The 27,950-nt window shown below is 47.6% G+C and overlaps 1 pseudogene; it reads right to left on the bottom strand.

Moving 5' to 3' along the window:
• Nucleotides 1-7,741: 7,741 nt before the first annotated feature.
• Nucleotides 7,742-7,974, bottom strand: LOC116519723 (annotated as a pseudogene).
• Nucleotides 7,975-27,950: the final 19,976 nt, after the last annotated feature.

Here is a 27,950-nt window from a genome sequence, read left to right as displayed (position 1 = left end):
TTTAACTTCAGAATTAATACAAGCCTGAAATGCTATCTTACACTCTCTGCCTGCTTGACTTGGTTTCCCATGTGTTTGAAAGATAAAGAAAGTTTTTCAGGCACCAAACCAGTAGTAATGCCAGCAGGAACCCACCCGTCAGCAGTTCAGCGGTTCGAATCCCTACCGCCACGTAACAGAGTGAGCTCCTGTTACTTGTCCCAGCTTCTGCCAACTTAGCAGTTCAAAAGCACGTCAAAAATGCAAGGAGAAAAATAGGAACCACCTTTGGTGGGAAGGGAACAGTGTTCGGTGTGCCTTCGGCGTTGAGTCATGCCGGCCACATGACCACGGAGACGTCTTCGGACAGCGCTGGCTCTTCGGCTTTGAAACGGAGATGAGCGCAGCCCCCTAGAGTTGGGAACAACTAGCACATATGTGCGAGGGGAACCTTTACCTTAATTTAAACAGAGGCATCACTTTGAAGAACTTCAACAGAGCCACTCAGGCTGAATGCCTAATCATTTATACAACAAGATAAGTGGGAATGCATTTGCAGATTAGCGCAACGTGTCCAAACTTCCAACTTTAGCTAAAATAACATAACATCGTGTCAGGCTAAAGAACCTGAAATGACTCAGCTTCGGAAAGGTGCAATTTCACACCCTCGGCGGAGGAATGTTTTGGGTGCCTTCTCTTTAGCATCTTCACGGGAACGATTTGTAAGGATAAACAGATCTTTACATAGCCTTGTTTTGGGGGAAAACGGATTGACGGTGAGCTTTGGTTCCTTAATAGTTGAAGCGGAGGATGGGGAAAAGGATTCTGGAGTCCTGCAAGTGGGCAATCCATGGAATTCTAGGGCTGGGGGGGACATTAGAGGTCTTCTAGTCCAACCCCCTGCCCAAGCCAGGAGTCCTTACTCCTTCCTGTACAAATAGTTGTCCAATCTTTTCAGAATATGTTGAATTTAAAGCCTAATACATGTTGGACTTGGCATCAAATTTTGTAGTGTACAAACTACTCTTGTTTCCCACCATCTTAGACCAAGATTTCTCAACTTCAGCAACGTTAAGATATGTGGACTTCAACTCCCAGAATTCTGGGAGCTGAAGTCTGCCCATTTTGAAATAACTGAGATTTTGAAACATTGTTCTAGTCCAGGGGTCAGCAACCTGCGGCTCTGGAGCCACATGTGGCTCTTTCATCCCTCTGCTGCAGCTCCCTGTCATCGGTTGGCTCCACCATGAGTAGGGTTAGGGCTTTTGGTTAGGACAGGTAGAGGAAAATGGATGCCTGCTAGGAGGAGACTCTATGGTGGGGGGGGGGGACCAGACTTCCGGTTGGCAGAGGAAAAAGGATGCCAAGCTAGGAGGAGACTCTATGGTAGGGGAACCAGACTTCCGGTTGGCAGAGGAAAAAGGATGCTAAGCTAGGAGGAGACTCTATGGTGAGGGAACCAGACTTCCGGTTGGCAGAGGAAAAAGGATGCCAAGCTAGGAGAAGACTCTATGGTGGGAGAACCAGACTTCTGGTCAGCTCCAGAATTAACAGGGGGCTTCCGGTTAGGACCTTGATGGCTCTTTGAGTGTTTACGGCTGCCGACCCATTCGTCTTGACCTGGTTCCATTTCCATCCTTCTTACTAGCGGTGGGAGCAGAGTAACCACTTGGATTTCCCCCATAGAAGCCTGAAAGATCAATTGAGGCCAGGCATTGAGTTCAACCATCCAACAAGCCTTCAACAACGTTCCAAATCATTAGAGAAATTTCTAATTGGTTGAGAGGGGGGAAATGTCCATGCGGTTACAGCAAATCAGTTCCGGTACAACTCCGGTAAAGATGCTGACTTTCTTGAACTGTTCGGCCCATGGCAAGAAGCATCAGCAAAAACCAAAAAGGGTGGGGGGGAATAAACAAACATAAAGAAATGAAATAAATCAAACGTTAGGGCGGTTTATTGAAGGACGCTCTCGCCTGCGTTGAGGTTCCTCAAAGCTCACTTCGTTTCTCCCCCAACCGCACTCGAAGATTTTCCTAAAGTGCAATCAATACTCAGCATTAGCCGGCTGAAGAGCAGCTGCCAATTCTAAATAGGATCAAAAGCCATCACCTTGCTAGACTTCCATCAGGTTCATTAGATCATATCAGACGAGACTTAAATAAGCAAGGGAAGGTTTAAGAGTCCGATCCCGTCCATTCACATTAAGAGCAGAAGTCCTTAATAGGAATGATAGCAAGTGTTTCAATACAAAGATGAGGGGGGGTCACCTTATCTTCCAAAGCACCTGAAGGCAGGACAAGGAACCATGGATGGAGACTAACCGAGGAGAGAAGCAACTTAGAAGTAAGAAGAAATTTCCTAACGGTGAGAGCAATCAACCAGTGAAATAGAAGTTGCCTTCAGAAGACATGGATGCTCCATCACTGGAGGCCTTCAAAAAGAGACTGGGCAACCATTGGTCTGAAATAGAAGAGGGTCTCCTGCTCAATCAGAAGGTTGGACCAGAAGACCTCCAGCGTCCCTTCCAACTCTATGTTCTACCTCAAGCAAGAGCCAGGTGAGGAGATGTTAGGAAGAACCAAGAGAAGGCATCCATCATTTGGGGAAAGGTGGACTTTGCGAGCAAGATCAAGATTGGGGAAGAAAAGTCTGGTCTCCTATGTGCAAATTCTTATGGCACTTGGCATGGCTAGTTGTGTGCCAGCTATTGGTCTCTCTGTAAAACAAGAATGCCTGTGGACTGGCGTTGACCAGATCTTTAAGATGTTTGGCAGCTTATTGCTTTGAGGCAAACGTTATCTGCAGTAAATACATTGTGGATTTCCTTCATTTCTCCTTTCCTTCCTCCCTTCCTTCTTTCTTTCCTTGATTCTTTCCTTCCCACTCTCTTCCCTTGCATGTTTTCCTTCCTTCCTTCATTTCTCCTTTCCTCCCTCCCTCCCTTCCTTCCATCATTTAGTGCTTGCTAGTTACTCTAGTTCCTTTGCTGCCAAGAATTCCAGGTGTGTCGAAATTAAACAGGTTGTAGAATATCATCATCAGGCTTGGTTTCATGATAGCAATAGCAATAGCAGTTAGACTTATATCCCGCTTCATAGGGCTTTCAGCCCTCTCTAAGCGGTTTACAGAGTCAGCATATTGCCCCCAACAATCCGGGTCCTCATTTTACCCACCTCGGAAGGATGGAAGGCTGAGTCAACCCTGAGCCGGTGAGATTTGAACAGCCGAACTGCAGAACTTCAGTTAGCTGAAGTAGCCTGCAGTGCTGCATTTAACCACTGCGCCACCTCGGAACCACAATTCTGGGCTTACCTCTGGCTGGTGAAATTAAAGATGCTAGTCAAATGAAACACAGACCCCCCACACACTTCACAAGGAATCCCTTTTTTCTTTCCCAGAATTTCCCCCTCCTACAAGGCCTGGCAGAAACCCCTGAAGCCACACCAGAGGTGGGTTCCTACCAGTTCGGACTGGTTCGGCTGAGTAGGTAGTAACTTCGCCTGCAACGCCCACGACCTGGTTCTATTGGCGGCGGTGGCACCATCTTGATTTTCGGCTCTGCCCTTGCGCAGAACAATCTTCATTGCAGAAATTTATTTGTTGCCCCTTTTCTAACGTTGTGTGCATGCTCGCAACTTTTTAGGTGCAAATGCTCATGCGCGAAGAGCAAAATGTTTTGCACGCCAAACAGGCAGTAATGCTGGCAGCAGCCCACCCTTGAGAGACACCCCTAAACTGGGGGGGGGTCCTCCCAGCCACCTATCAACCCTCCCTCCCCTTCTGGGTTTAACTTCCTGCAAACATCCCTTCCCCTCCCTCCTTCCCTCCACTCATCTTGCAGTACAAGGACCTGCAAATACAGCAGGAGGTCTTTGCTGCATCCCCCAAAGTGGGAGCATCACAAACCTGGGCTGCCCACTTTTGAGACGATGGCGTGAAGCAGAGGCTGGTCTCTTTGGGGTGCATTGTCAGAGAACCAAAGGGGAAGACCAGGCGGGAGCCCACTTCCAGCAGAGACGCAGCAAAGGGAGGGTTAAACGTCCGTTTCAGCAGCCACCCCGGGCGTGCTGCCTTGTTCTGTCTCGCAGAAGTATCTGGAAGCTAAATCCGGAGAGCTGGAGATGCTTTCTGAATGAATAAGCGGCTCTCCGATCTGCCAAGAGCTTGTCCGGCCAACGGTGGAAGGGCTGCATTGGCAGACGGCAAAGCGTTTTCCAGCAAAGATGGCCTGAGAGGGGTCGGGAGGAGAAAATTCCAAGTTTCTGAGAGAGAGAGAGAGAGAGAGAGAGAGGGAGGGAGGGAGGGAGGGAGGGAGGGAGGGAGAGGGAGGGGAGGGAGGGAGGGAGGGAGAGAGAGAGAGAGAGAGAGAGCCAATGCTGTAGCCTCCCCCCACCACCTGAAGCTAATCTAGACAGATGTTATTTCTCTTCTTCTTCTTCTTCTTCTTCTTCTTCTTCTTCTTCTTCTTCTTCTTCTTCTCCTTCTCCTTCTCCTCCTCCTCCTCCTCCTCCTCCTCCTACTTCTACTACTACTCCTTCTCCTTTTCCTCTATGCTTTCTTCTATTGGTTTTTTTTTAATCTGATATTTGGAAGGGGCAGAAGATGCCAGAAAGGCTTCAAAACCAGCTTTAAAAAAAAAAAAAATAGAATATGCATCTCAGTACTGCAGAGTTACCCAAACACTTCCCTGGCTTTGGAGAAGCAGAATGAGAAGGTATTCCTATTGCAGAGAATCTAATTTGGAATAGGGTGATCGATAAGCATAATGAAGCAAAGAAATAGCTTAATGCATCACTAAACACTCTGCATGCTGATAAAACTAACAACGTATTCATTCGTTATCATTTTCAGGCCTGTGATTTGTTTCACACGGATAGGAGTCCCCCCCAATTCTCTCAAGATCGCCCCCAAATCTCTACTTTTATTACAAAGCAGAGGAGCCAGGAAACCTGGTTCCAGGAACCCAGATCCAGAAGAGATGAAGACCAGCTAAAGCCAAGGTGGCGCAGTGGTTAAATGCAGCACTGCAGGCTACTGCTAGATCAGCAGGTCAGCGGTTCAAATCTCACCGGCTCAGGGTTGACTCAGCCTTCCATCCTTCCGAGGTGGGTAAAATGAGGACCTGGATTGTTGGGGGCAATATGCTGACTCTCTGTAAACCGCTTAGAGAGGGCCGAAAGCCCTATGAAGCGGTATATAAGTCTATTGCTATGGTCAGCTTTGTATCCAAAGCCAGCAAATAGTATTGAATGGAAGCAGATGAGTGCAAAATAACCACCCCATCCATATGATCCATGGTGACCCAGGTCGTCACTTCAGTGTAAACTCCAGAAGTTTCAACTGTGTGACCCAAACAACCTGAAATCCACTCCTCCCTCAAACTAGTTTGCCATCTACAACCGTGTAAGTGCCAATCGGCAGAATTCAATCTGTATTACTCACAGGGCTGATTCCAGGAAGGAGAACAGAGCAAGTGCTGTTGTTTCCTTTTGTAGACCAGTGTTTCCAAGCTTTGTCAACTTGAAGATGTGTGAACGTCAGCTCCCAGAATTCTCGAGGCAGCATGGCTCCTTCCCTACCTATCCATTTCTAAATATTCGCATGTACAACCTTGTGCTCACAATCCCACAACTTGGCAACCAGCTCTCATGTTGCAGCCTCTTTGAGTCATACAATTGCAAGCTGGCTCCCTGATTCGCAACCTTTTCTGCCAGTTCTGGCAACAAGACGCCCATTGGGGGGTGCTGGATTTGGTTCACGATCACCGCCATAAAAATTGTTGTTAGAGTGGATGGAGGGAGGAGTAGAAGGAAAGATAGGAAGGAGAGGAGAAAGGAGAGGAATAGGAGAAAGGGAAAGGCAGAGGAAGAATGGGAGGGAATGTAAGAGTAGGAAAGAGGGGAGGAATGGGAAGAAGAGGGGAAGGGTAAAGGGGAGGAAGGGGAAGGAGAGAAGGGAAAGGAGAGGAGGAAGGAAGGAGAGAAGAAAGAGAAGAATGGGGGTAGGAAGGAGGGAGGGAAGGAGGGAGGGAAGGACGGAGGGAAGGAAGGAGAGAAGGAGAGAAGAAAGGAGGGAAGGAAGGAGGGAATGTAGGAGAGAAGGAAGGGGGAAGAAAGGAGGAAAGGAAGGGGGAAAGGAAGGAAGGAGGGAAGGAAGGAGGGAACGTAGGAGAGAAGGAAGGGGGGAAGGAAGGAGGAAAGGAAGGGGGAAAGGAAGGAGAGAAGGAGAGAAGAAAGAGGGAAGGAAGGAAGGAGGGAAGGAAGGAAGGAGGGAAGGAGAGAAGGAGAGAAGAAAGGAGGGAGGGAAGGGGGAAGGAGGGAGGGAAGGAAGGAGGGAAGGAAGGAGAGTAGGAGAGAAGAAACGAGGGAAGGAAAGAGGGAGGGAGGGAAGAAGAAGTAGGACCGTTGTAAGATAAGATGGATCTATGGGATAGTAAGAAAGCAATTTTCAAGTATATTGTCAACTGTAGGGGAAAAAATAGTTATAAATACATATTATTAATAACAGTTATGAGATCATATAATTGTGAATGTATATATGAAATTGATAAAATAAAAAATTGGGAAAAAAATTGTTGTAAAACCAGGTCCAACTTTGACCTATGACGGAAATTAGGCTCATGGAAATGTAGCCGTTAAGCCGAGGACTGCTTCCATAGAACAAGAGAAAGGGAGCTGCACACAGACACAGACACACCCCGCCTCCTGCAGCCCTCTTCCACCAGCCCTGAATGCATCATCTATTATATTATTAGAGCCTGTTAAGATTTACAAGGAGCTGTTGCTCCAAAGCCCTTTGCGGGTGGGTGGGGGGGAACGGAGGGGTGGGCGGGCGGGGAAGGCGCTCCAATTTGTCATGCAAACGAGACTCCCTTGCCTGCAGATTGAAGTTCTTCATCATTTATTTTGGAAGGGGAGTTGTCAAGTCACCGCCACAAAGGAGATTTATCCCGCGCTGCTCTTGGGCAAAGCTTTCCCTCATCCTAAGATATATAACATCTCGGGGTCAGGAAATATCCCGCACAGACACGCATCCCAGCTGACCCCAAAGGCCATGAAACTGACAGAGGCTGTATATCTGCCTTGGAGCGATTCATCTACTTAACAGCGGCGGAGGGAAATCACGGGACTTCCGGTAGATCTAGGCCAGAGAAACAGTGTGGTGGAATATAGTCTGGATTCCCCGAAGAGAGGGAGGGGCTGCATCCCAGAGGGTACAAGAGACAGCAAAGGATCCCAGAGGGTGGGATTTCTTGGAGACGTTTCATGACCCAGCTAGGTCACCTCAACAGTACTAGAAAGGTGTGGAGGTGTGCAGAGTGGAGAAGAAGAAGAAGAAGAAGAAGAAGAAGAAGAAGAAGAAGAAGAAGAAGAAGAAGAAGAAGAAGAAGAAGAAGAAGGGGAGATGACCGCAGTCAGAAGAAGGGGAGATGACTGCGGAGGAGAGCCTTTTCAGTAGTAGCTCCGACCCTTTGGAACGATCTCCCCGTGGAGATTCGTACCCTCACCACCCTCCAGACCTTCCGCACAGCCCTCAAGATCTGGCTATCCCATCAGGCCTGGGATTAAAGATTATAATCCGTCCCCGCCCGAATGATGAATGTTGCTCTATTTTTTTAATTATGTATTGTTCTATACGTCATTGTATGTATCCCCTCCCACATAAGTTGTAAGCCGCCCTGAGTCCCCTCAGGGAAAAGGGCGGCCTATAAATAAATTTATCTACATCTACATCTACATCTCCTTGGTGTTCTCTTGAGATTGATGGTTGTCTTGCAAATGTTTCATTACCAAACTAGGTAACATCACTGATGATGCACTGATAATGTTACCTAGTTCGGTCACGAAAGGTCTGCGAGAAAACCACCAAGTTCTGCGAGCACCAAGAAGCCCACAGTTCACCCCTGAGCGACAAAGATTCTCTTCTATCAATTAGCAATAATCGCGCCTCGGATAAACCTCATTGACTACGATACTGCCACTGCGCAAAGAAGGAATAGCTTTCTTCAGAGCCAGATTTAACACTCTCCCTTCAGCACTCCTCCGGGGCAGGTATAAGAGAACACCTATAGCAGAACGGGTCTGTATATGTGGTAAAGGAGAAGTGGAAGATAATTCACATGTTCTATTACACTGCAAGCTATACAGAGCTTGTAGGTCTGCACATATTCTCCCCTTATTAGAGATATTACCAGGGAGGGCAGACAATTTTTATCTAGGCTTTCTCCTCCAGGACACTAACCGGGTTACCACGTCTGCAGTGGCAAAGTTCTGTGCTGCTGCAATGTCCATAAGGAAAAAATTGGCTACAGAAGTATAGTTGTCATCTGGTACCAATTATCTGGACATATCTCTAACAATCTCTGGACCATTGTGTTATTTCCACTTTTAAGGTCAATACTTTTTAATTATATTTTAATGTTAGCATTTTTTTAATATAGTGCAAAAACTAATGTGTATCGCTGGTCTTTGACCGTAATAAAGATTTTACTTACTTACTTACTTACTCTATCATTTCTCAGAGCAAATCTTTCATGACGTTGCTTTGATTTGGTGAGATTTCTGCCTAGCGGTGAGGAACAATAAGGGAAACTGGTTAGAACAGTGTTTCTCAACCTTGACAACTTGAAGATGTCCGGACTTCAACTCCCAGAATTCCCCAGCCAGCGAATGCTGGCTGGGGAATTATGGGAGTTGAAGTCCGGACATCTTCAAGTTGCCAAGGTTGAGAAACACTGGGTTAGAAGGAACTTTCTGCACCCTTGAGCCATTCTGAACCTCTACTTTGGGGCGTTTCCTTTGGCAACAAGAGAGACTTTTGCTTCGCCCTGTCTTCTGGTTGGGTGTTTTTTGGGTAGGTTGGGCTGAAAGACCACCCCAAATGCCTGGGGCTTGCATGGCAAGACAGTTGGCTAGAACTTTAACTGCTACACCCCACTGCCTTTGGACTCAACCAGAGATGGACCAATGAAGAGGGAAATGTAGACCTTCTCCTTTTTGTACTTCCGTGTCAGGAGACCTACAAGTTTTGCTGTTGCCCACGCCTATCTACAAGTCCTCACTTTGTGGGCGCTTCCAGGTTGAAACGACCTTTCCCCATCTGTATATAAGTTAAAGTGCAAGAACCATTTCTCTCTCTTAAGATATCTTAGCAGGAACCTATTCCTGAGAACATATAGATTCTGCTGCGATGAAGTGGAGAACAGCTGAGTCTCCCCCACAAGAGCCTCTTGGCCTTCAAGTGTGGTGGATGGTGGAGAAACCAGCCCCGGCAGTCCATCCACAGGTTGCTCCTCCAGTGAGTAAGTAGGATAAAACCAGCTGTTGCAATTAACTCTTTCTGGATGAGCTAGTTGCTCTGTCCTTCAGAGAAGAAGCTGAGATCCCATCCAGAGATGGACCACAATGATCCAGAGGGACTTCTTCTTCATCATCTCACTTCTGGAGAAGTGAGAAGAGACTGGGCTCCCTTCCCTTGTCTGGAATGGTAGAGGCTCTCCTGCTTGAGCAGAGGACCTCCAAGGTCCCTTACAGCTCTATACGGATTGATTAATTGATTGGAGTCGTTTCAGAAGAGGAAGTGGACATTCAGCGCCGCCTAATACTGACGGCTCTCCCTCCCTTCTCCTGGCCAGTTGAGATTAAAAATTCCACACTCTGAAGATATTTGAATCGCCAGAGATGGTTAGGAGAAAATTACTATTCAGCTCTGCAATGGGGAAAAAAATAATAATAATAAAAGCTTAACATTGGAAAGATGAGGATTTATAAAGAACTGTTCCCCAGCGATATCACGCAAACGCTGCCTTGGCAGATTCTAAATCCTGCTGTCTAAGTAATCTCTCTAAACCTCCGAACCCAGCGGTGAAGGCACAGGAGATCCATCTCGCCCTAACTCTGTCTCTGAAACCATTTGATAAAGGGAGAAATCAGAGTGTGCACACAGAGAGAGAGAGAGAGAGAGAGAGAGAGAGAGGAAGAGGGAGAGAGAGAGAGAGAGACTCCCTAAAAGATGACTGTTGCTGGGGAAAGACGGGAAGTGGCAGAGCAGAGTGAGATCCTGGTTGGAGGCATCTTCTGAATGGCTCTTACAGACAGAGGTCCACCATGGATTGGTTCCAGGAGGAGGCTACAACTCAAGCTACGTGTCTTCATGCCCCAGTTTCTAGGACATGCACAACGGGGTCTCTGGGAAGAGACCGAGAAGGTAAATGCTTCCATGTACCACTGGAAATGAGGCCATGATGCTTGGGATGGCCTTCAGAGGTAGCTTCTGAGCCTTTGATCTTGCAACTCTACTCATGCCAGATGCCAGAGTTGTTAAGGGGCCATGGAGGTCCACCATCTAAGAATCCAGGGGGTTCCTCCACATTGCATTCTCTGGCCCTTCAATCCGCATACCAAGAGGACTGGCTGCAGAACCAGGGTCTGGATCCAACACCATCTGGACAGCCGCTTCTCAAAGGCCTTTGAACCTCCTTACTCATCAGCAACCACTGGAGACCACCTTCCCTGGGAGAAGATGTGAGCCCCGTGTGACCCCACAAACGCTCCTGGAACCCTCCTTTATTGTTGCAGGGTATACAGGACACAGGATCTGAAAGTCTGGGAAATGTTCTCTCTGCCTCCTATGATATGCAAGAGAATCAAGGCAGGGAATCTTGAGTCTCTTTCTTACTGTTTCCTCTATTTCAGGGCCAAGACGGGGTTGATGCAACATTCCTTCCTTCCTTCCTTCCTTCTCACTCTCTTCCCTCGCATGTTTTCCTTCCTTCATTTCTCCTTTCCTTCCTTCCTTTCTTCCTTCCTTCCTTTCTTCTCACTCTTCCCTCGCATGTTTTCCTTCCTTCATTTCTCCCTTCCTTCCTTCCTTCCTTCTCACTCTCTTCCCTCGCATGTCGCATGTCTTCCTTCTTTCATTTCCCCTTTCCTTCCTTCCTTCCTTCCTTCCTTCTCACTCTCTTCCCTCACGTCTTTCTTCCTTCATTTCTCCTTTCCTTCCTTCCTTCCTTCCTTCCTTCCTTCTTTCCTTCCTTCCTTCCTTTCTTCTCACTCTCTTCCCTCGCATGTCTTCCTTCCTTCATTTCTCCTTTCCTTCCTTCCTTTCTTTCTTCGTTCCTTCCTTTCTTCTCATTCTCTTCCCTCGCATGTTTTCCTTCCTTCATTTCTCCCTCCCTCCCTTCCTTCCTTCCTTCCTTCCTTCCCACTCTCTTCCCTCGCATCTTTTCCTTCCTTCCTTTCTCCTTTCCTTCCTTCCTTCCTTCCTTTCTTCTCACTCTCTTCCCTCGCATGTTTTCCTTCCTTCATTTCTCCTTTCCTTCCTTCCTTCCTTCCTTCCTTTCTTTTCTTCTCACTCTCTTCCCTCGCATGTCTTCCATCCTTCATTTCTCCCTTCCTTCCTTCCTTCCTTCCTTCCTTCCTTCCTTGATTCCTTCCTTCCCACGCTCTTCCCTTGCATGTTTCCTTCCTTCCTTCATTTCTCCTTTCCTCCCTCCCTCCCTTTCATCATTTCTCCTTTCCTTCCTTCATTTCTCCTTTCCTCCCTCCCTTTCTTCGTAGGAAGCGATCGCCCTGATCCACGCAAATCCTTCTGAGATCTTGCCATGTCAACTGTTCAATCCCAGGTCCTCCCCATTCACACCAACGGGTTGAGATGAGTTTTTCCTCCACTGCCAAAGAGGGGACTGGAGCATGGCTTTCCTTCCCAGGAGTTAAATAATCGTAATAATGTTTTTGGGGTTGAAAACATTTCTAATTAGTTCAGCTGTTAGCAGATGGCTCCTTTAAAAAAACCCGAACGAACGAATGCATGGCTCCTTTTGACAAGTGCATAATAAAGCTTCATCAAAAGAAGATGATTTTGGGGGGGGGGGTCTCATCCATATATCTCCTCGTAGAAAATTGTAGTATTTATGTGAAATGGGGCTTAAGATGCACATTTGAGAATCTAAACACAGCGAGCCTGTGAGTAACCAGGCATGGCATTTGTGGGTTTTTACATTCCCAACACAGCAAGCCCATTTCTTTTCTTTTTCTCTTTTAAAAAACAACAACGTTGTTTTAATAAAATCTGCATTTTTAAGAAAGGAAGGGGTTGCAAAATCTGCTCTTACATTATATACGCTACATACGCATGCAAACACACATTACACACACAGACACAGAAACACACACACACAACATGCATGAATTTGAAACCAAAGGACTGATTATTTTTCTGCCAGGAAAACGAAAAAGCCCCAGCAGGGATCTCTCTCTCTCTCTTTCAAGCACTATAAGGCACATCGAGTTTCTTTGGCTGTTACCATCCACAGCTATTTTGCTTTGATCTTCCCCCACTCCCCCAAAAAGAGAAAAGCAGAAAGATTGGAGGGCTGGACGAAATGAGGGTTTAGCAGCCATGCCAAGTGACAAGGGCACCGGGCCACCCTTGGCAATCCTTGTTCTAAAGCAGTGGTTCTCAACCTTGGCGACTTTAAGTCCTGTGGACTTCAACTCCCAGAATCCCCCAGCCAGCATGTTCTAAATCAAGTGAAGGGGCACACAACACTTTGATCAAAAGTGGGAATAAAGCGAAGCCGAAGGAAGAAGCAATTGAATTTGAACGAGGAACCCGTGTTTTTTTTTTTTTTGTCCCTGGCCTGCAGATTTCCTTAATCGAACGTAAGGGACTAGAAACCTAGCCGGGGTGAAAGCCGAAGGTCTCGTGGTGATGGGAAGCAGGTGCCGAGAGGAGACATTGGCAAAAGACCCCTGGGGAAAGGAAGAAAGCGTTTTCCGGGTCGTCTCCACACGCATCAGGGGTGGGTTTCAATTTTTTTTTAATTACCTGCCCTGTGGGCGTGGCCTATTTTGTGGTTGTGGCCTATTTTGTGGGCATGGCTTGGCAGTCATGTGACTGGGTAGGCGTGGCCAACTTGTAAAATGTGGTGAAACTCACTTATCAACGCTCTTGCTTGGCAACCAAAATTTTGGGCTCAATTGTGGACATAAGTTCTCTTTCTTTTTCTCTTTCTTTACTTTCTTTTCTTTCTTTCTTTCTTTCTTTCTTTCTTTCTTTCTTTCTTTCTCTCTTTCTTTCTTTCTTTATCTCTCTCTTTCTCTCTCTCTCTCCCCTCTTTCTCTCTCTTTCTTTCTTTTTTGTCTCTCTCGTTTTCTCTCTCTCTTCCTTCCTTCCTTCCTCTTTCTCTTTCTCTTTCACTCTCTCTCTCTCTCTCTCTCTCACACACACACACAGACTATCTCTGCCAGCCCGTCAGGCTTTGCCTCCCTTCCCCCCCCCCGCACCCCCCCCCCCACGGAGAGAAGGAGGCGTCTCTAAAGACATTGTTGTGACTTCCCAAGTACAAACCTGGCATCAATTCACTTATCTGACATTGAAGCCAAATATAAACTGAGCCCCCCGCCAGAAAAAGCTCCCATTGATTTTATCTGCCTGCTTTTAAGTGTTTGTGTGTGGGGGGAGAAGGAGATTGAATTATCTCCCATGCAGGATGCAATGCTTCTCTTCCATCCCCTCCGACATCCCCTCCCCCCCAACTGCTCAGGGCCTGTTCATTCTGCTGGCCAAACTGAAAGTGGGGGGGGGGGTATTTTATGGAGAAGAGACCCCAGCGCTGTGCATTGCATGCGAAGCCCCAGCTGTCCCTTCGGAATCAACTGGGAGCAGCAAATGGGAGAGACATGGCTCCCCCTGGAGCCTGCTGGGCGGCTCCTCCTCTCAGCCAACCGTCCTGGGCAAGAGGAGGATATTCCGAGTTGGTGGATCTTAAGGTTATTTCCTTCCTTCCTTCCTTCCTTCCTTCCTTCCTTCCTTCATTCATTCATTCATTCATTCATTCATTCTCTCTCATCTGTCTTGCTTCCTTCTTTCCTCTCTCTTTCCTTCCTCCCTTTTTTCTCTCTTTCCATCCTTCCTTCTTCATCTGTCTTCCTTCCTCCCTCTCTCTCCCATCTTCCTCCCTTCCTTCTCCTTCGTCCGTCTCCCTTCCTTCCTCCCATCCTCCTTTCCTCCCTCCCTCCTTTCCTCCCTTCCTTCCTCATCCATCTTCCTTCCTCTCTCTCCTTCCTCCCTTTCTTTTTTCTCTCTCCTTCCTCCCTCCCTCCTTTCTTTTCTCATCCATCTTCCTTCCTTCCTCTCTCTCCCTTCCTTCCTCCCATCCTCCTTCCCTTCCTCCCTCCCTTCTTTCTCCCCTTTCTTCCTCATCCATCTTCCTTCCTCTCTCCCCCCTTTCCTTCCTCTCTCTCCCTTCCTCCCTTTCTTTTTTCTCTCTCCTTCCTCCCTCCCTCCCTTCTTTTCTCATCCATCTTCCTTCCTTCCTCTCTCCTCCCACCTTCCTCCCATCCTCCTTTCCTCCCTCCCTTCTTTCCTCCCTTTCTTCCTCAGCCATCTTCCTTCCTCTCTCTCCCCTCCTTCCTTTCTCTCCCTTCCCCCCTTTCTTTTTTCTCTCTCCTCCCTCCCTCCCTCCTTTCTTTTCTCATCCATCTTCCTTCCTTCCTCTCTCTCCCCACCTTCGTTCCTTCTAACATTTCCCTATTATTCTATTGGCTACTTAATCGGTCCTTGCATTCTACTCTTTATACCAAATTAATAATAACTAGCTAACTGCGTCTCTTCTCCAGATTGGCTGTTCCGTTGCAACAGCTTCAGATCTTCCAGTCGGTTCAGCTGGAAGAGTTGAATCTGTAAACCCACCAAGGTTCTTCCCTGGATGGCAGAGGATTTCATCAGCTCCGCGTTTCAGGAAAAGGCAGCCCCAACCCCAGGAGAAATCCCTGCTCCGTTTGCAAAAATCCCAGCTTGGATCCTGGAGTGGCATTCCTTAAAACAGGGGTGCCCGCTTGGACCCTTTAAGACCTGGTTGGTGGTTGGGGAACTCTGGGAGTTGAAGTCCACAAGTCTTCAAGTGGCCAAGGTTGGACACCTCCACTCAAAAAAACAGGGGACAACCTTGGTGTTCCATTGTCAGGATGAATGCTGCCTCCCATTCAGTATTCAAAGGGTCTCCCCTCCACGTATAGACATGCAGGATTCTGCTGTTAAACAAATACAATGTTGTCGGCGAATGACAAAATTTTGGGAAAGAAATAATGCCCTTCCTTTTGATATTCTTCAGCCACTGAAGGTCATACGGGATGTCCTTGCAAAGGGACACTTCCACCAACAATGACTCTAATTCTCCTGGCCATCCATGCGTCCTATCTTCAGAATTGTGCTGCGGCCTCAGCCTCTAAAACATGGATGGGAAGGGGCAAGCTAGCAAGACAATCAATGGGTCAACTAATGTGCCTTAATTGCAGGAAGCACATCTACAACCCCCTCTCCTCCCACTAGCCACTCTTCACATGACCAAGGAGCAAAAGAGAGCTTCAGCTTTGCTCCAACCTGATGCCCTTGAGGTTCTCCAGGACGGGGTCTTCTGCAGAGGGCACCAGGCTGTTGCAAGACATGTGGGGGGGGGGGGAGAGGCTCAGGGCCTCAGGCGGATTCAAGTCACATAATTTCGTGCTGTCCATCAAACGTCCTCTGATCTTTCAGAAGCGAACTTGACAGGGCATTCTTCTGCATCAAAACGACAGGCCGGTTTGCACCCCAAGCGTTGACCCAACGGAAAATAACCGCTTGATAGCTCAAACTAAAGCGAAGCACAATCCTTTAATCAAACAGATAGTCCTCAACTTACAACCTTTCATTCAAGGTTACAACGGCGCGGAAAAAAGTGACTTACAACTAGTCCTCTCACTTATGACATTGACACCCCATGGCCAAAATTCAATCACTTGCATCGGGATGTATTTCTATCATCCAGGTTTCCGTGACGGTCTTTGGCAACCTTCCGACAAGCACGGCTCATGAGAAAGCTGGATTCGCTTAACAAGCAGATGATTCACTTACACAATGGCAGGGATTCCTTAACAACCGCAGCAAAACCAGCTCTCAAACTGGCACAATTCACTTAACAACGGAAATGCCGGTTGCCTAATTGTGGTCGCAAGTGGTGGACGAACTGGATTCACTACTTGTCTGAGTAATTAATCCATGGCCCCGCCTCTCTCCTATGATGGGCCAATCCACCCTCTTCACCTGCTCCTCGAATCTGTCAATCAATGGTACCTTCAGTCTGCCACTTAGCTGCATTTCAACCAAGTCTCTCTCTCTCTCTCTCTCTCTCTCTCTCTCTTTCTGTCTCTATCTCTGTGTGTCTCTGTGAATCTCTCTGTCTCTCTCTCTCTTTCTCTCTCTCTGTATCTCTCTGTGACTCTCTCTCTGTCTCTCTTTCTCTCTGTCTCTCTCACTGTCTCTATATATCTCTCTGTCTCTCTGTCTCTCTCGCTTTCTCTCTCTGTATCTCTCTGTGACTTTCTCTCTGTCTCTCTTTCTCTCTCTGTCTCTTTCTCTCACTGTCTCTCTCACTCTCTCTCTATCTCTTTCTGTCTCTGTCTCTCTGTGTTTCTCTCTCTCTCACACTCTCTCTCTCCCTGTCTCTTTCTGTCTCTGTCTCTCTGTCTCTCTCTCTTTCTCTCACTGTCTCTGTGTATCTCTCTCTGTGTATCTCTCTCTCTCTGTATCTCTCTGCGACTCTCTCTCTCTGTCTCTCTTTCTCTTTCTCTCACTGTCTCTCTCACTCTCTCTCTCTGTCTCTCTCTGTCTCTGTCTCTCTGTGTTTCTCTCTCTCTCTCTCTCTCACTCTCTCTGTCTCTTTCTGTCTCTGTATCTCTGTGTGTCTCTGTCTCTCTCTTTCTCTCACTGTCTCTGTGTATCTCTCTCTGTGTATCTCTCTCTCTCTCTGTATCTCTCTGTGACTCTCTCTCTCTGTCTCTCTGTCTCTCTTTCTCTCTCTCTTTCTCTCACTGTCTCTATGTATCTCCCCCCCCCCCCCCGAGCCTTTGCACTAATGCTAGTGCAAGCATTGCCAAACCTGACCGCAGCCATCTCCGCCACTCCGGAAGAATACCGTTTAATCACAACAACACCTTAATTGGAAAGGAGACATTTATTACTCCAGAAATCGAGCGCCAGGTAGATGATAAGGGGCCGAACCTCAGAATGCAAGCAACCTATTTGTCTCCTGGAACCAGGTAACTGAAGGGCTTGGTGGAAAGACTCAAATGGATGGAAAATAAAGCTTCTTTCGCCCGTTGGCTTCCTGTCTTTCTTTTGGAAAGAGCTCCGCTGGGCCCACAGGCAGCTCAGGAGCCTGGGGGAGAGGGAGGGAAGAGGGCAGGGCCACAAGGGGCCATCCTGGGACTGTACAAAATCTGACTTTCTCTAGATTTATAGGGGCTTGTCCGTTTTTGGAAGGTGCCAGAGGGGGTTTTCTGCAGCACGGAGATGTCTATAAGGCACTGTTTCTCAACCTTGGCCACTTTAAGAGGGGCGGACTTCAACTCCCAGAATTCCCCAGCCAGCTGGCTGGGGAATTCTGGGAGTTGAAGTCCGCCCCTCTTAAAGTGGCCAAGGTTGAGCAACCTTGCTTTAGAGAGCTGTATTGAGACACGACATTTTTTAGTGGTGTCATCAACATATACTCAATGCAACTCTTGGCATAATCAACGCTTGAAAAGTAGGGAAGAAGACCCCTTAAGGCCCAGGATTAAGAATGGAATTATATCGGACCAGACGATGCTCAAACCAGCTGGGTCAAGAGAATTTCCCCTCCATTGCAAGCTGTTTTCAGGACCAGCCTGCCAGATTCGTTTATCCCACTGGTCTTCTGTGAAGCTCCGGGAGACCCCACCTCCTCCCCCCATTTCCTTGCTCCCACAATGGCGTTACAAAGGAAACACACCTAACCCCTGGCCCAAATTAGGGTAGAAATGAGATCCAAACCCTGGTATTCACCGTCTTGGGTGAAGACCCTGGCATTAACGATAAAGCTGCTAGCAACTGCACTGCACACCAAATGTGGATTTTACCCTTATGGGTAACCATAATCTTTGATTGGGAAGATATTTTGATTCGAGATAATAATCTCCAAGTTGATTTTGAATGTGAGCTAAAAAGAATCGTTATAAGTCAAGCACTACCTGTATTTATTTATTACATTTATTGGCTGCCCATTTCGTAAAGAAACGACTCTGGGCAGCTTACAGCATTATGGATATGCAGCGAATTCAATCCGAAGGCGATGCAATTTTCCTGGCAAGCAAGGGCCCTTCGTTGCTAACTGCATTCTGAACAAATAAATAAATAAAAATCTCCTTTGCCATTCGATCTTGCAGGCTTTACCAAATCCACCCAGGGGGATGTAGAGAGGAGGATCCCCAAGGCCATCAGGATGGCGCGATGGGAAGAGGGATCTAGAGGTGGTGGGCCAGCTGGATTTGGGACCTGTCCCTGCCAAGTATCCCATCTCTAGTTGTGCATGTATTTGGATGCAAAAGGAACACATACAGGGGTTTTTTTTTCCCACAAGCAATGCAACAATTATAATGCAAGTGTCACTCAGTACGTAAATGCAAGCAGCGGGATTATTTCCAAGTTGCAAATGCCAGAGGCTCTAAAACACTAAAGTGAAATAAATTTATAAGCGCACAGCACGGTTTTGCCAGGCATTTAAGCCTTCCTACTGTTTTTCTCAATTTAGCATGAGGTGGAGAACCGGAGAGGGGAATCAATCCTGCTACCCCCGGCCTGGATTGGGGAGAAGCATCATCCAGTCAGAACCCACTTAGTGGGAAAGGGGAAGGAGGGGGATGGGAGAGTAGGAGAGAGGGAAGGAGAAGATACCCCGGTTATAATCTGTCACACTGTTTACCCCACGAGCAGAGAATTTTTAATTGAGCCTTCCTCCCTACAGACCTCATTACGACCGACGGGGAGGCAAAATCTCCATCAAAAGGCTCTGCTTTCAAGGCAGGGTTTTAAGAAATGCGGGGCGGGGGGGGGGACAGAGGGGTTGTGTGCAAATTCAGGCAAAACTTGGGAGAAAGACAAAAAAAAGGGGAGATGAAAGAAGGAAGGATCCTAGCATCTTAACGTCCTGGGTTTTTTCCCCCCCACATTTACCTTGTTCCAGAGCAAAACAAACATGCACCCTCCCCCTTTTAACCCCTCCCCACCTCTGCAGAAGATGAGAAATAATGCCTCCCTGCCTCCCACCCTCCACCAATCCTGAGAAGGTTGGAAAACAGGTGGAAGGACAGCCCAAATCCTTCTTGGTGGGCATGAAGGGTGATTTTTACACCTGCATGATGTATACTTCCAGGCCTTCTTAGGAGGAGACAGAGATAGAGGGAGGGTCTCCTAGGTTGCTGCCCCCGGCCCCAACCATCTGCAGCCCCCAGATCTTTAGCCACCAGCAATCTCTGCCTCCCCCCAGCCCCAAATCAGCAGAACCTGCAAGAAAACCCCCACCAGAGCCCCGGTGCAGCAGGAAAGGCAACTAGGACAGGTCAAACTGGAATAAAACAAGGAGACTGCGGTGGTGGGAGGAAGGAAGCGGAGGGGGGGGGGACACCCATTATCCCCCCTCCCCCTCCCTCCCAGCGCTGAGCAGCCTGCAGCAACGGCCAGGATCTCCATCTCTCTCTCTCTCCCTCCCAGCCTCGCCTTCTCTCTCCCGCCTGGCAATCCCACAATAGCGGGCATAGGAAGCGATGCCCGCCCGGTGCCAGGCGGAGAAAATCTCGCTCGCTCTCTGGGTTGCCTGGCAAAGCAGCCGTCTCTCCGGGGCCCCGTTTAACGCCCTCCCGCCGCCGCCACCGGCTTAGCCTGCTAGCCAGGGGATGCGACCCCCAAGCTAAGCCAAGGAGCCCCTTCCTCCCCCCCCCAGGCTCTCACCCTTCCGGGCAGGGCAGGAAAAGCAGAGGAAAGCGGCGCCCCCTCCCCAGCCGCCCAGGGGGGTTTCAGGGGCATTGTTCTCCCACCGAGCGGGGAAGGTCGCTTAAGGCTGCCTATGCCAGACCCCCTCCTCACCCCAAGACCCCTGCCAAGTGGCCACCGGTTGCACTCACAGCTCCTGGGGACCCTCGGCTCTCTCCTGCTGCAAATCTCGAGGGGTCCCAAGCTGCGAAGGGCCGGAGGGGCTACTCCGGGCTCTCTAGACCCCCCTCCAGCCCAGAGGAAGTGGGGGTGCAGGAGGGCCTTGAGCGCTGAGGATGCGACCCTCCTCTTCCCTGCCTCCAAGTACCAGAAGTTGTTTTTTTTAGGGGAGGGGTCTTCCAACCGCTGGGGGGGGCAGGGCAGCCCGCACGGCTTAGCTAGGGGGTCCCTTGATGCGGCAGGCGGGGCAGGGGGGGAACAGAACAAGACCGCAGGTCTCTGGACCTCCCTCCCCCCACTCCCCTTGCAAAAGGACCCCAGCCTCAAATGCAACCCCGGATCACTCCTTACTCCCCCCTCCCCCCTCTCTCTGGGGAGCCCTAGGGAGGGGCGTCGAGGAGATGGGGAAGGGGCGCCAACCCCCCCACCCCCAGCTCCCTTTCCCACCCCATCCCTGCTTTGTCTGCCGGTTCCCCCTTACCTGGCCGGGCGCGGCGCGATCTCGGAGCGACTCCCTGGCAGGCGGCGATGGGGAAGGCAGAGCAGGGCGGGCGGGCGAAGCGGTGGCGGCGGGGGGGGGGCACACACCGAGGCGGAGCGGCAGCAGCGACACCCCCGCTCTTTGTGCGGCGGCTCCGCGCACCGCGACGGCTGCTTAGCCCGGGAAGCTGAGTGCGCCAAGCGAGCGCCCCCCGCGCCCGGGAACCTGCATGGCTCGCCCAGCGCTGCCGGGGGGGGGGGGGATTTGATGGACTTGAGATGGGGGGGAGATGCCTGGATGGCTCCCGATTGGCAGCTGGGGAAGGGCGGTCTCCTTCTGCCGCTGGAAGGGGAGGAATTCAACGCTAGACTGCCTTGCCTTGTGGGGGGGGGGGTAGGCTCCCTCCCTGGAGGGGGAGCAAAACCCAGCCACCGAGGGGAGGGGTACAAGGCATAAAGGGTTGGAAAGGAGAAGGAAATATACCCCCCCCTCAACCCCATCCCGGCCCCGAGGTCGCTTTCCGAGGTGCTGAGTTGCTAGCCAGTCTCATCATCATCATCATCATCATCATCATCATCATCATCATCATCTCCCTGGGGTCTCCTTCAAGGTGGGCACCTCCAGTATCTTGTCCTGCAGGGAGCGGGGAGGAAACCTTGAACGAGGCTCCTTTGGGATGCTCGGAGCAGCCCCTGTCTTGAGTCACTCCTGGTGACCCCCTCCCTCCCCATTGGGCAGGGAGTCACTTCTCCTGATGTGGTTGGACTACAAATCCTAAGAGGCACAGCCAGGATGTGGAGGTTGACCTATACACACACACAGACACACCAGGGGCTCCCCTGCCAAGTCTAAAAATTAACCTTGGCAACTTTAAAGCAGCATGGACTTCAATTCCCAGAATTCCCCAGCCAGCGTAGCGTTGAAGTCCACACCCTGACTGATGAATTCTGGGAGCTGAAGTCCAACTTAAAAACCCCAGGTTGGGGGGGGGGGGGGAAAGTGCCTTAAACCATCTCTCTGGCCAACATTTAAATTCATCCCCCAGGTTTCAACACCTACAGTGGACATAAAGCCACATAAAGACTCCTCAAGAGTATTGTGTTTCTTATCCATCTATTTTCCTAATTACTTCCTCTTCTTGTGCAAATTCCCTGTTTTTTTTCCAGTTTTGGGCAAAGCCCATTTGGATAAATTGACGTGGGAATTGAAGAATGAAGACGAACCAGAATATTATAAGATCTGGGACAAATTTTATCGATGGTTGGAACAAAAAAAATATGCAATGACTAAGATTTATTGAGATTAGAATTGCATATGAAACTGTAACAGTGAAAACATATAAGATAAAAACAAAGCAGCATGATTGGAGTTATGATATTTTATATTTGTAAATACTGAATAGACCGAATGTAAATAAGGATGGGGGTTATAATGTATAATTTTTATATCTTAGTAGGCATGACAAAGACTTTGGCAGGTCGATTACCCTGTGTCCAATGTTTTAATTTATGTTCAATAAAAAACTTTGTATACTGTTGCTCTTTAATTTCACTGTAAAAATAGGACAAGCTGAATATATTAATAGATAGTAGAAATACACGGAAGGGAGGAGTAGAGGGATAGAAGAAAGAGGGGTAGAGAGGGTGGGAGAGAGGACTGGAGGGAGGGTGAGAGGGAAGGGAGGGAGTGGATCGGGAGAGAGGTGTGGTAGAGGGGGAGGGGAAGTAGGATAGAGGGGAATGATGGAGGGAAGAATGGAAAGTTGGAGGAGGGCGAAAGAAAGGGTGTATGGAGGGTCGAAGAGGTACATTGGGTTTCTATTTTGGGGGGTATTGTCGACAAGAGGAATGGCTGTGTTTATTGTTTAATGTTATATGGCCCCGGTTGTGCACAGTATATATGTGACTGTACGAAATGAAAATGGAAAATAAAAACACATTTACAAGAATAATATATGTATAAACAAAAAACTTTTATTTAAAAAAAGAATATTACGCTTCATTTTTTAAGTCCTCCGGCTTGCAAAAGAAAATAAATAAATGCAGCCCAGTTGAGAAGCTGGACCTCTGGCCTTTCAGCGGATTCTGGCCTCATCCTAACAGTGAGGTTGACCTCAATGGACAGACATCCTTTGATAGCAAAAGGAGAGGGCGGGGGGAAGGAGGGGAGAGGAACCGAATCTTGCCACTTTGCCAATTACAACCTGCCGGGATCAGAAGTTTGTTTATCAGCCAATAATTGCCCTGGGAATTGCAGGCAACACCAGCACCACCAGCAAAAGTAGATCCTGTTTGCTTCTGCCAGATGCTCATCCCTGCACCTACAGACCTGGTGAAATGTTTTCTTTTAATAAGAGACACAGGTGGTCCTTTACTTACGATGATAACTGAGGCCAACATTTCCGCAGCTAAGCAAGACAGTTGTTTTTTTTTTGTCCCATCTTATGGCAGTTCTTGCCAACTGTTGTTAATAGAAATAGCAATAGCAGTTAGACTTATATACCGCTTCATAGGGCTTTCAGCCCTCTCTAAGCGGTTTACAGAGTCAGCATATCGCCCCCAACAATCCGATAGATAGATATAGACAGACAGACAGACAGAGACAGACAGACAGACAGACAGATAGATAGCAATAGCAGTTTGACTTCTATACCGCTTCATAGAGCTTTCAGCCCTCTCTAAGCGGTTTACAGAGTCAGCATATCGCCCCCAACAACAATCCGGGTCCTCATTTTACCCACCTCGGAAGGATGGAAGGCTGAGTCAACCTTGAGCCGGTGAGATTTGAACTGCCGAACTGCAGATAACAGTCAGCTGAAGTGGCCTGCAGTGCTGCACCCTAACCACTGCGCCACCTCGGGGAATCCGGTTTCCCCGTTGACTTTGCTTGTCAGACGGTCGCTAAAGGGGGATCTCGTGGCCCTCCAGAACACTGCAACGGTCGTAAATGTGAGTCAGTTCTGAATTCTGATGACATGACCCCCAAGGGAAATGTTGCAACGATTCATATGTATTGAAAAAATACATCTTTTTTTTTTAAAAGGGCCGTTGTAACTCTGAACGGCCACTAAATGGATAGTTGTAAGACCAGGGTTACCTCTGCAATATTTACTTAGATTGTTTGCAAGACAGCACAAGTCAAACCCCCAAGTCACAGAGAGCAGAACTTTTGTGGTTTCCCAGGCTCTTTACGTAGAGGATGTTTGCAAGCACCCACAAAGGGGCTTGTTATACACGTGACCAAACCCTGTATGAAAAAGGCGTGTTATTTTTAGGCAGAAAGACAGAAGGACTTGCTTGGCAGTCCCTTGTGGAGAGCAGTGGATTAAATAATTCAGCCTAGCACGCAAAACACATTTTCTCTGGCACATTTTGGTCCGGCGGCCCGGTTTACGAAGACATCAGACGTTCGGCTGCTTGATCAAATCTATTTTTAAACCTCGCAAGAGCTTCTTAATTAAATGATTGTGAGCTTTGAATTAGAGGGGACTTCCTCAACCAGACGCGAAACTAGAATTTGCAACCAAGATTTATGATCTAGGCCACATTTTAAACCAGTGATTTTCAGCCTTGGGAACAAGAAGAGGTGTGGACTTCAACTCCCAGAATTCCCCAGCCAGCATGGCTGGCTGGGGAATTCTGGGATTTGAAGCCCACACCACTTCTTGTTCCCAAGGCTGAAAATCACTGAGTTAAACCATTAAAACCATGGCTTATTCAATTTTTTTCAGAAAGTAAATTTGTGGCAAAAACTATGTTTCCTTCATCCATCCATCCATCCATCCATCCATCCACCCCACCCACCCACCCACCCATCCATCCATCCATCCATCTCTCTCTCCTTTTCAGAAAAATATTCTGTAAAATGTGCAGAGTTCATATGTTCAAACTTAATTAAGAGGGCCATCAAGGAGGAATTTTATACTCCCTTTTAAGGAAAAATATCAAACCAAAGGAAGGAATGGAATATTTTGCCATCAATTTGATGGCCCATTAAAAAGCAGATAACCAACTGGAAGGTGATTGGAAAGTAGGAAAGCATCCCATTAAAAAGGGCAGGAATGAACAAAGATTTGGGGAGGGTCTCCCATTTTCACCCCCGTTGGCCGATGTATTTAAAGGTGGCATTGTTTTTAATGAAATGTCACTTGATTATTATTATTATTATTTTTCATTCCATTTGAACTGTGTAAACAAACCAGCTGAAACTACTTTGCGTGGGTTTTATTGGCTTGCAACCTGTTAAGATGAAAACAGTAAAGTTTAGATTTCTCTTATTATTAAGAGAATTATTATTATTAATATTATTAATATTACGCTTCAGGAAAAAAACAAAACACAGATCTTCACCAAATATTGAGTGAGAGATTGCAGGACGCATGCATTTATAGCCCAGCTGAAATCCATTAATATTCATATTTCTTTCCTTTTGTTTTCTTAGAGAGGTGTTCTCCATAGAACTGCAAAACAAAAATGAAAAACATGTCACCTCTAAGTGAGGATCGGCCGATGTTAAATTACAGTCCAGTTTCCCGAATCGGAATAAAAGCTTTCGGTGTCAGCCAATGGCTAATTATCTCTGACTCACAGCTCACTTAAGACACTTTACTGGCTTGTGCAAACTGAAAACACGCCATCCAATTTGCTCAGATTTCCATTTCTCTCTAGAGTAAAAAAAGGAGCTGCATTATTACTGCAGGCAAACGAGGTCAAAATATCCGAGACACCAGATCTGCAAGGCTGCATAGTTCAAAGTCTTCGTGACCTTGACGCAACTCTAGAAGTCCTCGGCTTACGACAAATGGGACCGAACTCTCTGTTGCTAAGCGAGATGGTTGTTCAGTGTGTTGTGCCCGTTTTTTTTTTTTTGACTTTTTGGCCACGGTTAATTAATTAATTAATTAATTCATTCATTCATTCATTTATTGAATTTCTATGCCGCCCAATCCTGGAGGACTCCGGGCGGCTTACAGAATGAAAAAAGAATTAAAAAGAATTATTAAAACAATGGGGCACAACAAGTTAAAAAGGAACACAACAGACACCCAATCAGACAGGGCTGGACCACCATCAAGGGGTCAACATAGCAATAGCAATAGCAGTTAGACTTATATACCGCTTCATAGGGCTTTCAGCCCTCTCTAAGCGGTTTACAGAGTCAGCATATGGCCCCCAACAACAATCCGGGTCCTCATTTTACCCACCTCGGAAGGATGGAAGGCTGAGTCAACCCTGAGCCGGTGAGATTTGAACCGCTGAACTGCTGATCTAGCAGTAGCCTGCAGTGCTGCATTTAACCACTGCGCCACCTCGGCTCTTACCTTACAACAGCCCCAGGCCTGCCAGAAAAGCCAGGTTTTAATGGCTTTGCGAAAGGCCATGAGAGTGGGCAGGGCCCGGATCTCTGGGGGCAGCTCATTCCATAGGGCCGGAGCGGCAACAGAGAAGGCCCTACTCCTAGGGCATCGCCAGCCGGCATTGTCCCGCTGAAGGTACCCGGAGGAGGTCCATCCTGTGTGATCTTATTGGTCTGAGGGAGGTGTGTGGCAGAAGACGGTCCCGTAGATAGCCAGGTCCTAGGCCATGTAGGGCTTTAAAGGTAATAACCAGCACCTTGAATCAAGCAAATAACTCCTGCCGTTAAGTGAGTCATACAGTCATTAAGCGAAGCCACTGGGAAGGTGACAAACGGCTATCCCCCGAGCACAGAAGTCTACAACCTTCATAAATACTCTTATGTGCCAGTTGCCAAGCACACAAATTTCGACTGACCACAGGAACGCTGCAATGAGTAAGTACAATGAGTAAGCCCGTTGTCACCATTGCCACTGCCATTGGTCACTAATGGCTGTAAGTCAAGGACTACCTTTCATTAGGAAATACAAGGATAGGACAAGGAAGGAGGGAAGATGGGCACATTGCAGCCAATCCAACTGTTCGCCCCACGAACCTTAATTTTTGATCTCAAGGCTGGCTCACTGTCCTGCCGAAGTTAGATTTGCCTGCTCAGCTTCTAAACAAAGAATCGGGGTGATTTGCCCTTCAGTTAAAACAGCAAAATCCTTGCTGCAACCTCAGAGGTCTAGGAGAACATTAAGAAATCCCCACAAATGTCAGGAAGGAAAGGAGGAAGGAAGGAAGTAGAGAAGGGAGAGAGGGTGAAAAGAAAGAGGCAAGGAGAGGAGGATGGAAAGGAGAGAAAGAGGAGGAGAGAAGGTAGGAAGGGGATGAGGAAGAGCAGGAATAGGAGAAAGGTACGGGAAGAAGGGGAAGGAGAGGAGGAAAGTAGAGAAGGGAGGGAGGGAGAAAGGAAAGGGAAAGGAAGATGGAAGGGAGAGAAAAGGAAGGAGAGAGGGTAGGAAGGGAAAGATGAAGAATAGGAGCAAAGGAGAGGTAAGGGAAGAAGGAAGGGGAAGGAAAGGAGGAAGGAAGAAAGTAGAGAAGGGAGAGAGGGTGGAAAGAAAGAGGTAAGGAGAGGAGGATGGAAAGGAGAGAAAGAGAAGGAGAGAGGGTAGGAAGGGGATGAGGAAGAGTAGGAGAAAGGTACAGGAAAAAGGAAGGGAAGGGAGAGCAGGGAGGAAGGGAGAAAAGAAAGGGAAAATAAGGTGGTGTTATAACAGGAGGAAGGGATGGTAAATAAAGTAACCCAAACTGTATATTATAACCTATTAAATGAAATAATAAATGTATAAGAATGATAAATGCTAAAACACTTGTAACCAAATGACATGCTATATGTGATGATGTTTTTTTTTTCTGTTTTGTTTTTTGTTTTTATTTTTTATTTTTTCATTGTTGTGGGTATGTGTTGTCTATGTAACAAATAATAATAATAATAATAATAATAATTAAAAAAAAAAATCCCCACAAATGTCTGATGCTTGTTTAAGATGAACAAACCCAGAAGGATCTAGCTTAGAGCATCTTCTCTTCCTTAAAATCTACAATATTTTTCTTGCTTTTAGCACTCTTTCTATTAGTGGTTAGCTGCTATTTATGGACTATCGTGAAAATATTCACTTTTAGCATCTCAGTTCTCTGCTGTTGGCTTAGCAACGTTAGGAAGCTTGGTGGTACAGCTCGTAGTAACTTGTTTGTAATCACCCGTCATTTCCTACTGACATACGTTGGTAGCAGATATAGAGCAAAGCAGGGGCTTATTTCGGAATAAACTAAAACAGTGTTTCTCAACCTTGTCAACTTGAAGATGTCTGGACTTCAACTTCCAGAATTCCCCAGCCAGCATTCGCTGGCTGGGGAATTCTGGGAGTTGAAGTCCAGACATCTTCAAGTTGCCAAGGTTGAGAAACACTGAACTAAAATGACATGATGACTGGCTGAGGGAATATACTGGTCCAGTATCTGATTTCCCTTCGTATAAATGATTCTGTATTTGGATGGTTAGCTGGCTGAGATATTGGCATTTGAACAAAGAGCATTTATTTTGTGTTTTACTACTCTGGATGAAACGTTAACATATATTGCTAGTCCGTGTACGATATGCC

Source organism: Thamnophis elegans, chromosome 16 (assembly GCF_009769535.1).
Source record: "Thamnophis elegans isolate rThaEle1 chromosome 16, rThaEle1.pri, whole genome shotgun sequence".
In the NCBI taxonomy this organism is placed as follows: Eukaryota; Metazoa; Chordata; class Lepidosauria; order Squamata; family Colubridae; genus Thamnophis; species Thamnophis elegans.
This window is presented reverse-complemented; position numbering and strand designations above follow the sequence as displayed.